This window comes from Macrobrachium rosenbergii, chromosome 7 (genome assembly GCF_040412425.1).
Source record: "Macrobrachium rosenbergii isolate ZJJX-2024 chromosome 7, ASM4041242v1, whole genome shotgun sequence".
Lineage (NCBI taxonomy): Eukaryota > Metazoa > Arthropoda > Malacostraca > Decapoda > Palaemonidae > Macrobrachium > Macrobrachium rosenbergii.
This window is the reverse complement of record NC_089747.1, coordinates 22,871,591-22,885,000: the sequence shown is the minus strand read 5'-3', so window position 1 is coordinate 22,885,000 and position 13,410 is coordinate 22,871,591. Positions and strand designations below refer to the sequence as shown.

Sequence of the window (13,410 nt, the reverse complement as noted above, 5' to 3'; positions counted from 1 at the left end):
GTTGCTCTTCTAAATTGCTCCATGCAACCTGTTTCATTTAGGCAGGGCCTGTTGTTAAAAATATGCTGGCATTGTGCCAGCTCGAGTTCTTACTCCCTGGAGCAGCTCTCAGATGAGGATGTGATTTAAAGGGAAATGAATTTTATCAGATTGAACTGCGGAAGATCTTTTCTTTACCTTGGGGCTTAGGTGTGTCTGAAAGAATAAATTGAAAATTTATGAAAGGGATGGTTTTGCAAATAATTTGGAGAATTCTGGTCAAGGACGAGTATTTCTGGGAATGCAAGTAGTTTCAACGTCAGTTCAATCTGCGGGAATTACATGTCACTTTTAAGGATTTTTTTTTAATAGATATGAATTTTTTTTCTTAAGTTTATTTATTTAACTCATCGTAAGGAAAAGTTGCGTATATACCATTTCTGTCCAGTTTTTTAAAAGGTAAAATATCTCCGTAATGTCCTGTCTGGGTGCTACAAGGTTAATGATGATGGCGATAGTTTGCAAACTAACATTCTCCTTTGCGCCCCCGTTCTTCAATAGATGAGGTTTTGGAATCGTCCTTTATTGAAAGTAATTATCTTCACCATTTACGAAAGGATCCCTCATCAAGTTTGGTTTTTAATATATTAAGATATTTCTTTTGTGAGAATTTTATGTAACCATCAGAGTAAGGACTGACTGCACAGAATCTAAGAAATGATGCGTCTTATTATGTATCCATTCGAATTTAATGAAGAAAAACTGGAATTGATCCTGCATGAGTGATTTGAGTATTTTAACTTGACGCGTTGCCTGTTGTTTGGTTCGGGCACAGGGGAGATTCGGCCATGTCACCTTTATGGGTGAGTAGAGGTCGAAACCCCACTTCCTTTGCATTAATCAGAGAAATTGTTTGATACAATATTAAGGATATATTCTACGGCCAGATGACGTTCCCTTATCCCATGGGGCACAGAAGCCTTTAATAGGATTTTTAAAAATTTGATTATCATCTCAGAAAGCTGAATTAATTTGAAGTATTTTGTATTCCACATCAGACCTATATTAAAATCTTTGTTTGATGGCCTAGTGAGAATGGCCTTAATGAGTTCGGTATTTCTGAAGATCCCATTTCCCTTTACACAGGGTCGTTCCTGAAATGATTAATTGATTGGTAAAATAACATTTTCTCCTTTTGATTTAGGTGTGAATTGATGAGCGTGCTCTTATTCACACACACACACACACACACACACACACATATATATATATATATATATATATATATATATATATATATATATATATATATATATATATATATATATATATATATATATATAAATTAAGTATACCTTAGTTTTACCCAGACCACTGAGCTGATTAACAGCTCTCGTAGGGCTGGCCCGAAGGATTAAACTTATTTAACGTGGCTAAGAACCAATTGGTTACTTAGCAACGGGGTTTACAGCTTATTGTGGGATCCGAACCACATTATAGCGAGAAATGAATTTCTATCACCAGAAATAAATTCCTCTAACTCTTCATTAGCCGGCCGGAGAGTCGAACTCGGGCCTAACGAGTGCAAGGCCACAACTCTACCGACTCTCCCAAGGAAGAGCTTATATATACATACATATATATATATATATATATATATATATATATATATATATATATATATATATATATATTGAAACTAATTTAGTAGAGCATGCATATACTGCAATTACTAATGCTTGTCATTCACACTCACGTGATTGTCCCTGAGGTCTGAAGTGGCAGCCAGTCTCAAGAGATCTAGAGCGGATTAATAAGTGATGTTATCAGTGGGGTATGAAGTTCAAGTCAAGAAAACACGAGGTTATATTGAGTATGTACTTGATCGGCTGTTTGGACGACTGATGAATTAAAATAGGATGTCTGCTGTGTGTGTGTGTGTGTGTGTGTGTGTGTGTGTGTGTGTAGCCCATCTCTTTTGCCCGTAGGTTTTGATACCTCAAATTTTAACGTGTTAATGCAGATGCTTTATGGCTGACGAGTGCCCGTGCTGGGCTTTTAATAACCGCAGTTTGAACGCGATAGTTTTCATGGGCAAGATGATTTTGTTCTTGGTGTACGGTGAAACTAGGAGATGGTATGAGGAATGAAAAAAGAAACACGTGAATAGTATATTTTGACCCCACCCCCTCCATTTTTAATGTCCAGTAGGTTCTCGCTAATCTTTGTACCTAGAAGAAAAGGCTTTAGTGTTACTAAAAGGAAATTAGTTTTGTTATTCGATGACGTTGAAGAAGTTATACTTACATAATTCTCAATGAAAAAGGCCTCATTTTAATATGATTCTTAACAAGATATGAAATCATTGTAGAAAAAGGACACCAGCGTGTCAAAGAATGTGGCTGTGGCAGTAGTCAGTTCGACACATCCCCGATTGCATCATGTTTAGGCCCCTCAAGCACGGAGACACCGAAATGTCAGAGAGCACCTTTATAAATGTCAGAGCCTTCCGCCCCACCTCCCCGGACCCTGGCGGCAAACTCCGCAATGGGTCATCCCTCTGAGACCTAAAACAAGCACAAGTTTCCAGGGAAAGGCTTTGCCACAGAGGGGGGTGGGGTGTGGGGGGGGAAGGGGGGTTTTATGTCGGCGTTTGATGGTTGTGGGTTCTTTCTAGGTACAAATTCAGCAGGATTTTTCTTTTTAGTTCACTTTATCTCTTGATTATATCGAGCTTGATGTATAATTAAAAGAGTACGGCTGCAGTTTTAAAATCTTTCATTTATATACATATATGTATACACACCCACATACGTATATATATATATATATATATATATATATATATATATATATATATATATATATATATATATATATATATATATATATATATATATATATATATATATATATATATATACACACACACACACACACATACACCTTTTCGCTTTTGTTTAATGCATAAGCGAATATCATTTTCCATGAAGTAATCCTCTAAGCATGTGAAAAGCTCGAATGGCTTCCAGAATAAATTTGCATGTTCACAGCTTTATGACGACAGAAGCTTTGTTCGTAAAGGAATGTATGCGGCTTTGAACCGAGCTCCGAAGCCGGGATGTCATATCCCTGCCCATAGAGAAACGACAGTGTACGTGTTTCCGGTTTAATGTTCCGCAACGCACTTGATCTTGGGTACGTGGCATCCAGCATTGCGGAATAGGATCGAGCGCTCACTTTTAAAGACTGATGTATCAGTTACGAAATGTTTTGCGAATCCTGATCACTTTGACACTTTTTTTATGGACGGTGTTATGTATTTACGATCTCTCTCTCTCTCTCTCTCTCTCTCTCTCTCTCTCTCTCTCTCTCTCTCTCTCTCTCTCTCGCTTAATTAGCCAGTCATTATAATAAACATGAATTTAGTGTATGCAGGTAATCCAGCCTCCCTGTCTATTTCTTTATCCAAAGTGGATTTTCTTAATATGTGTATTATTTGTAAAGGCTCAAGTTTCAAGATACCATTTCCTATTAATATCTTCTGTTGACGAAATTCATTGGGAAAGCATTAGGCTCTCAAATGCGGAGTCCTTGGTTCAGACCTGGTCTGGCCCCGCCATTCGACACAGCCGTTGATGGGTAGCCTGTCAGTGCTGTATAGAAAATCAAAGAAAGGGCATGATGCTAGTAACCTCATTCCAAAAACACGTGCAGTTAACTAGCACCACACATTATAAAACTGAAAAGGTTAATTATATATATATGTGTGTGTGTGTTATATATATATATATATATATATTATATATATATATATATATATATATATATATATATATATATATATATATATATATATATATATATATATATATATATATATATATATATATATATACCAGTGGTACTTTGCATTTTCACATCAAATTATATATATATATATATATATATATATATATATATATATACATATATATATTATACTATATATATATATATATACGAGTATATATATATATTATATATATATATATATATATATATATATATATATATATATATATATATATATATATATATAATTTGATGAAAATGCAAAGTACCACTGGGTAAGAAAAATGAAAAAAATATATATATATAACCGGATTCGTCATATTTAAACATATTCAAAAGTACTGATATCTAATGACAGAAATCTACAATATAGCCTATAAGCTAGGCAAACAAATATGCAATAGTCTAGAGCTGGAGACTGCATAAACAATAAGTCTGAGAGAGAGTTTTTACGTAGTTCACGTGACTTGGATTATCTGTAGAATGGAAAATAACAGGATTGTCAACATAATAATAATACATTTTAGCATAAATGTATCATTTATAAATAAAGGAACCAGTTTTATACACGCCCATACTAATATTCGTATTCATATTCGTATTAAGCTTTTATTTGGTAAAGCTACATTGTCATATTTCTTTCCGGCAAATGATTAAAATAAACCAGTTTTCGATTGCTGTAGTGTTCTTAAAACATACCGCTTGACTAGTGGTGCTTTTAGTAATCCCTTAACTTCAGCCGTAAAGTTGCGAAATTCGAAAATGAATATTTGACCATAAAATTAATTGTCTGAAACTACCGGTGTACTTCTGAGACGCGTTATCAAGCAGAAATTTTAACGAGGAAGCGTAACGTTAGCGCGTGAAACTTGTGCGCACAAGGCTGGCTGAATCGAAGTAGTAGTAGTAGCAGCATTAAAGAGTATCGAAATCCACTCTTACAGGTCTGAATTGTTTGAAAGTGTGGAAAAACACTAATGTTAAAGGAAGGAAAAAAGTAACTGTGGAATCCGGTTATTGCATTATCGGTTTTGATGTTTACCGTCCTGATACAAGAACACACGTCTAATTGAATGGTTATTTAGTGCTTATTTGTCTGTTAACGGGGTCAGCTTGTAATGAATTGATATATTCACATCAGTAGTGTTACTGTTATTTTTACTGTAAACAATTGAAAGTGCCCCATATATTTCACCGTGAAATTGACTAAGCATGAAGTTCGTGCGTCTTGTAAGAGTGCGTGCGCATGCATGCATAGGGTTAACACTTCTGAAGGTGAAAGTGTTTTAAATATATATAGGACGTTCGCTAACCGTAGCAATTATTATAAAACATGAATGTGTGTATGCGCTACTGGGCGTACGTTTTTTAAGTGTGTTACACATACAAATATATATTGTGTGTATATAAATATGTATATGTATATGTATATATATATATATATATATATATATATATATATATATATATATATATATATATATATATATATATACATACATACATACATACACACACATGATTTTAGCATAAGTGGAAACCACAGAAAGATAACAGGCGTGCTATTGTCCTATGGTATTCACCATCTACGTCTATCTCCTTATATATAGAGATAGATAGATATAAAGTGTACAATTCAAAACAAACGTGTGGGAAAAATAAGAATGTTCTTCAGTAACAGTAAAACCCCATGTCAAAAATGGATTTTTAAAAGGAACATGAGCGGTACACACAGACATTTTTAATTATTCCCATTCAACTTTCGAGGTTTGTACACCACGTCGACAATGGTGGTACATCAGAAGTATTGTAACTTGTCATGGCGCCATTACGTTGCTTAGTTGCGATGCTGCAACGCCGAAGTAGTCGAAATTATTCAAGGTTAGTCCGGGTGATGAATACGAATAAGATCCAAGACTCTGGAAGTCCACTCTGAGAGTAGGTGTTATGATAAAAAACAACTTTTTGTTGCTTTGTGGAACATTGCAAAGATTAAAACAAATTCCAGCAACTAGTACTATCTCTGTCGACTGGTGTTGCTTCCACTACCACCACTGACACTCTTAGTTGAATGTTGTGATCGTCAGCTCAAACGGGTGACTTGCACTATGCAGTCGGTCGTCATCATCGATTGCTTAACGTCATTGTTTAAGAAAAAGAAAAATGTGACGGCAGTATACAAAGACGGATCGAATTCAAGCAGCTTTCATTTTGTAGTGGCCTTCATGTTTGTCACTTTGTTTATTTAGGATTTACTCTCGAATGTCGATTATCAATAGATAGATAGACAGCGTCACAGAAAAAAAAAAAAGGGCGAGGAACATTGCCTGCACTGTATTTAGGGTTCTTCAATACTGTTATTGTTGCCGTTGGTCTGGTTACGACAAATTGCTGTTAAAACAACTACGTTGTAGCCTAAATTTTGGTGTACAGTAGTGAGAATACATATTGCTGGGGTGTGTAAACGTGTATGGGTTTAATCTATACAGTTTAGCATATCACATGAATTATTAAAGCAGTCTGCCGCAATATACTCAAGCGCGTGGTTGATTAAACATTAAGATGATATTGTAACGCAATGTTCATGGTAGCCTATATGTTGTAAATGCTAACTAGTATTTGTATATGTGAATAATAATCGGCTTTGCTACAAGTCTAAAAAGGGTACAGCTAAACCTCTGAACAATGTTGAATTACCCAGTTAGCCTACAAGCAACATGTGTACAGTATGTAGCCTATGTGTTGGTATATATTCTTACAAAATGTAGATAGTTTTCCCCAGTTTGTGTATTCTCTTAGTTTACTTTGGCAAACTTGTAGATTTTTGGTTTTCTTTCTCTTCCTGTGTAAGATTAACTCCCTGCATATTCCCGGCGCGGGAACCCATATCCGATAGAAGGATTCTCATCTGGTAAACTTGACACTGATCGTAGAAGCCATTGGAATTTTTCGTCCAGTGGGACTTCCAAGGAAGCCCCAAAATCCTTTATGTAAGGGGCGTGCCACCTTTTTTTGTTTCCTTTTTTTTATGAGGTTGGGATGGTTGGGAAGCCGTGCCTCTTGTGTTTGTGGTTGACTTGATAAATGGAAAACTTACTTGTGCGTTTTGTAAACGGTATGTGCATTACTTTTGAAATATAAATATGTTTCCTGTGAGAACTGTAAGCCGTTAAGAAATGTTCAGTAGTAACAATAATAATGTGAAAGCTTGGAACTTTGAGTCAAATATTTGACATTTGACACTGCTGCCATTCAGCCTTCAATTTTTAATAAAAATAGTGTTTCAGTGCAAGTTACTAGTCTTCACAAAAGCTTCTTTAACATCATGCTCCGCCTTCCCATTACGCAATTTATAGCCTGCTCTGTAACATGACTTACAAGGTATTCTATAATTTCATTCCATCATTTTCTGTTTTTTCCTACTTCCCTCACAAAAAAAAAAAATTCGAATGACTACATATTTTTTCCAATTTAATCGCTTCCTTTCTGTCCAAAACAGTCTTTGTTGGAGTACGTGCATAAGATAAATTCGTTTGAGAAACAGATGGAGTTAGAATCTATTTGGAAAAGGAAAAAAGTTGAAAGTAAATGTTGTGACGAGTAAGGGATAAGGTACAGTACATCGTGCCTGAATAAAGTAAAGCTGCAAAAAGCCATTCATCCTGGATTCAGTAGCGAAAGTATGAATGTGTCTGAGACCATTGTTTATATATATATATATATATATATATATATATATATATATAGAGAGAGAGAGAGAGAGAGAGAGAGAGAGAGAGAGAGAGAGAGAGAGAGAGAGAGAATATCACTCGTCCTCCTTTCCCGCCCCTGGGACTACTCCCTGCTGGTCCCTTCGTTAAGAATTTGCTGGTGAAGTAAGAGAGGTAAATCGCCCAAGGAAGGGGATTTGAGCACTTCAATTTCCGGATTTAGCTTTTATTACCATCCCGATGAAATTGAAAGTACTTGGAATTTTCAATAAAATTTATTGAATGGGCAGTCAGTCTCTCTTACTCTGGCGCTCTCTCTCTCTCTCTCTAATCCTTCGGACCAGCCCTAGGAGAGCTGTTAATCAGCCCAGTGGTCTGGTTAAACTAAGGTATACTTAACTTTTTTTTTCCTCTCTCTCTCTCTCTTAGGTAGTTTCCAGTAGTAATAGTAGTAAGGGTAGTATGAAATATAATTTACTCCTTCAGTAGTTCGTTGTTTCCTTAATGTGTTCGTGATGTGTGGACGGAAAGCGAAAAGGGTCCCCTTCGAGTGAGATGCAGCCATCCATCCTCCATCCATCAATCGAGCGAGTGTGCTCTGTAGTTCCGGTTATACGGTCGAAATGACGTAGGGCGACGCCTGTGTCACATGATCCAACTGGTGTGTGGAGGAGAAGGCTGTTTATTGGGTCGAAGTTGGGCTGTGGCAGTTTTCGATAGAGGGGAGAGGCCACGACTGAGATGTTGCCACTGTTCGTCGCTGTTTTTGGTCTCGGTCTGACGATCGATCACATTTACAATTGAAATCAACATTTTATTCATTTCAGAGGCCAGGTTTTATGGGGGTATAGGTACAAATGTGCGTGGTTACATACATACATTATTCTATATATATATGTATACATACCTACATACACACATACACTTATGTATGTACGTACGTGTGCGAGGGTCTACGTGTCCTTGTGAGTAAGTGAAACCTGGTTTGTAAAAGGCTGTGGGTAACATGATCAGCAGAATAATGGAGGAATGTTCACTTAATGGCACAGTGCCTAATTCTCCTGTTACCACGTAACAGGTTCGGATACTTTTCATGGTAGTTAAACAGAAAATGAAGTAAAGGAAATACTTTAAGTAACGAATTTCCATTGTGATAAAAGGTTATTCTCATATAAGGATCCAGATTAAGCTTCTTTTTTAAATTAAAACCATTTTCTATTCAGTTGATATTTAATGGAGATAGTATTTTTAGCCTCGCTGAGGGTAATGTTGTACAGTTGGTTTTTATTTTGGTTGGAAATTTGATTGAAAAGTGGCATATCGTCGATTTTCGTTACCAGACCTCTACTTCAGAGTAGGTCCGCCTTGAAATATTCCTTGCATGAACATCGGCATAGTCAGTTTGAAATGGGAAGCGTATAGGGCCAAAAAATTTGTTTCTAGTTTTTATATATTGAACTTCTTTTCGCTGGGAATGCTGTAACAGTTGTCGAGAAAGGGAGATAGAAAGGTGGAGACAGAAAAGTGTGCGGTGTCTAAAAGTTGTGTTTTCTGTCACATCACCCAGTCTGACAACGGCGTGGTTTGCCCTTCTGGTGTTATTACGGGAGCATTTGTGGGAACTTGGCTTTCCTTGTCGTTTCAAACTTTTATTCAGTTCTAATTTCTGTCGGGAATAAGTCTCAAGTTTGTTATTAGATTGCAAAAACTAATCTTAATTATTTTCTTGAAAAATAGTATAATTAGTAAATATGGGAGCGATTTTTCATCCTCTTTATTCAGGCCCGTACCAGAGTTTTTTTGTGGGCGTTTTTCCCAAAACTGGACCTTTTCTTCTATAGGCTATATGTCATTGCATATATAGGCCTAGGTATATACAAGATGAAATACTTGAAAATGTTATTTTAGTTATATTAAGAAGAAAAACTGGGCATGCGGTTTACGCCCTTCTACCCGATTAGATGTTATTCAAAGTACTGACTTTGGTTAACAGAATTTTACTTGTAATGTTGAAACTTTGCACTGAAATTAAAAAAATATTTTTTCAGTTTTACTGACTGATTCATTTAATATGTTAACAATAACAAATAACTTGCATATTTCTTTATTTATTATGTTATATACTATGACTTAACAAAAGACAATAATTGATAAATATTCTGTAGAGTATGTATGTGATGCAGTAAAAAAAATTTAGAAATAAAAAGGAGAAACTGCAATTATTATATATAGTTATTTATGAAAAATTTTCAAATGCACGCTACAAATGAAAATATAAAGTGTATGCATACTTCAAATATTTGCACAAATAATAAACTACAAACACAAGTAATATGTAGCAATGATGTAGGATCGAAAGGAATTTCCTTTAATATGTTGGCCATATGATTACATAGTGTGTTGATGAAGGAAGAGTAACTAAGAAGTTCTTTTATGCTCATAAACGACGAAACACTAAAGCTCATGTGAAAACAGATGTGGGGGGAGGGGGTCGTTCCCCCCCCCCTCGGTACAGGCCCGTTATTACAGATGAAAATAACGATCTGACTTTTCATGATAAGGGTGAACGCTTCAATTATAGGAAGTCGAATAAAACTCGGACATTTTTACGCATGTTTGGAACTCCTTGCTTCCTCGTATGTACGTTTTGTGAATGAGCCCTGGATGTGACTTACTGCGCAGCGACATGCGAAGATCTGGAAGAAATGCTTGGTCAAGGTAGCAAGGCGATGGCTGAGGCTGATTCATCTAATATTCGTGGCCTTCATTTCGAGCTTATCGCTAAGGTTTGCGCTCGCGTACGCGCACGCATAAAAGAAACCACAACGTACGCAACATGTAATTATTATATACATTTATATATATATATATATATATATATATATATATATATATATATATATATATATATATATATATATATATATATATAAGAATTCTCTTCTCGAGTACCGTATGTTATGCCCCAGGTTTTTTTTTTTTTTTTTTTTGGTGATCATATCAAATTAACGTATTTTTTATAAATTCCCGTAAATCATGTTACACTCAACTATGGAAATGAATAATGGTAACGGTTATGTGTATCATCCGTTTAGACACTTATACACGATATGATAGGATTAATAAAATAGAGAAGCGAGAGGAACAACATCCACTACAATAATAATAATAATAATATAGTTGTGCGTACACATGTATCAGCTTTTGTGTTTGATAGATTAAGTTTAATTAACCCTACATTTAGTTATCACAAGGTCTGATTTAAGAAAATGCAAGGCAATAGTACGGGGCACTTGCAGAATTACTCAGATATAGATATTAGTGTCATCGTCATTTGTAATTTTACGGCCACAATAATAATAATAATAATAATAATAATGCATTATGCATGGTAATGGTATGGTGACGATTTATTAAAAAAAATGGTAGTAAGATTCATAGTTCTGTTGTTGCGTCACCCTTTGTTACTTTCCGCATTATTCCACATCTTTTGTCCACCCCTGCGGAAAATGCCTGGTCCTTTATGACGGATATATCGTTACGGTGTCTGAACATGCAAGTTCGATTATGTCATCCAAGCAAATGCATTCAACTGAGATAGTGCTGTTTTGTGTTTCGTACGGAATGAGGTGTTTTGATTCTGTCTCGGTCAATATCCATACGTAGATGTAGACTTCATGTGTAGACTTCATGTTTTATGCGTACACATGCATACTGTCTTCTTTACACTCGTGTATGAACACTCGCCTACACATAGCAAGGCCACAATCTCATGACTACACTTGGCTCTTGCGTACTGTAGAATGTTCTTTATCTTCGTTCGTGAAACTCCTGGCTAGTACCAGTTGATTAGAGGCAATGTAGCCTGGCCAGGCAACTTGAAGTAAGATTTGGTAGGGTGGAAGAGTGAGACAACGACAGTTATATACAGAGAGTGAAACATTCCCGTTGCCTTGTGAATGAGAGAGAGAGAGAGAGAGAGAGAGAGAGAGAGTCTGCTTGTGTTTGCCAGCTCTTTTGTGTCCGCGTTGGCAACACTGTCAATCGATAGTCAAGGGGATGGGGAATGGGTGTGTTTGTGTATTTGTTTGTTTGATCTTAAGGGTGAGCAAACCTGATTTGTATTTTTCATCGCCTAACTATTTCTGGATTTTGTGATTACGGTGTTGTGTACATTATATACTGTGTGTGTATATATATATATATATATATATATATATATATATATATATATATATATATATATATATATATATATATATATATATATATATATATATATATAATATATATATATATATATATGTGTGTGTGTGTGTGTGTGTGTGTGTAAATTTTATATATATATATATATATATATATATATATATATATATATATATATATATATATATATATATATATATATATATATATATATATATATATATGTATATATATACAGTATATGTATATATATATATATATATATATATATATATATGTATATATATATATATATATATATATATATATATATATATATATATATATATATATATATATTTATATACTCGTATATACATACATATATATATATACATATACTGTATATACATAGGCTATATATATATATATTATATATTTATACATGTATATATATATACACACACACTATATGTGTTTGTGTGTGGTGTGTTTAAGAAGTTAAATATGGAATTAAAAAGATGATAGTATATTGTAGCATTAAATATAGTGATAGAAGATGTTACTTATTGTTATCCTGAAATTCAAAGATGTTTCATTGACAAGAAAGTTCAAAGGTGCACTTCATGTGTTGAAACACTATTAAAAAGGTTTGGAAGGTTCAGATTTGGTTGTCATGTTTTTCACTTCTTACAATATTTCCATTGTTGACATCAGGTTTAAAAAGAACCTTTTAGCAGTGCTCCCTAGTACGGATGTTACTATTAATAGTCTTGTAGCTATTTTGGTTTCTTGGACTACAAGTAACTTTTGTGTATAGTATAAGAGTAAGGGAACTAGTTGTTTACGTACAAGGATGATCATGAATATCTATGGTATCTCACAGTACAGGTTTTTTCTTGGTTATGCTAACTTCAGGTGCTTACAGCACCTGTTGTGGAAAGTGGTATTTTGGAAAGATCTCCCACAAATGTAATTATTTGGTTATTTCATCCTGGGAGGTCAGTACACTCAACATCCTATTGTGAGGTAAAATATGTAATTTTGTATTAATTTTGTTTATTCACCACGAAGAGGGAAATTTTATTGTTAATATTTGCATATGATAGTGTTTTTGTGTGTGTATTAACTGAATACTGTATCAAAATTTGAATCTATACAATAAATAGTAAAGTGATTGAGAGAGCTATTCTGGTCAGAGGTGTAAAAGATTTGACTATTCTAGGTCTCATCACTAAGGACAGTAAAATTATTGATGAGGCAGTTTTTTGAGCAAAAGGAACGGGAAAATTAGCCTAAGCTGTACTCTGTATAATAATTAACTTTTGTATAGTTTAAACAATCAGTGATAGTCAGCCAGGTAAATACGTTACACTAAGTACTAGGTGGTGAGAGTCCGAGGTTTGATTCTGGTGGGGGCAGTGGCACCTTAAGCTTGTTTCCCCAAAAAAATCCCCCTCTTTCCTCTGTTGGCTTCAGCAGGGAATTATGTAAAGGCCATGGACGAGCCTCTCGTGAAAAACTTCACACTGTACAGTACTGGCATAGCATCAGTGCATGAAGCTTATCAGTAACACTGATTGCACTGCCTTTCCCACCTCTCTTGCATACACATACTTTTACATTTTTAGGTTTTCTCATTCCAGTATCTCTTGCAATCCACCTATACAGTAAAACACTTTCTAGGTCTTCCTCTCCTAAC

General features: G+C 34.8%; 1 protein-coding gene across 8 annotated transcripts in view; it reads left to right on the top strand.

The window, feature by feature from the left end:
* The window catches only part of PlexA (plexin A), a 117,660-nt gene that overhangs the window by 79,179 nt on the left and 25,071 nt on the right, over nt 1-13,410 (top strand). The gene's annotated exons all lie outside the window — the stretch shown is intronic.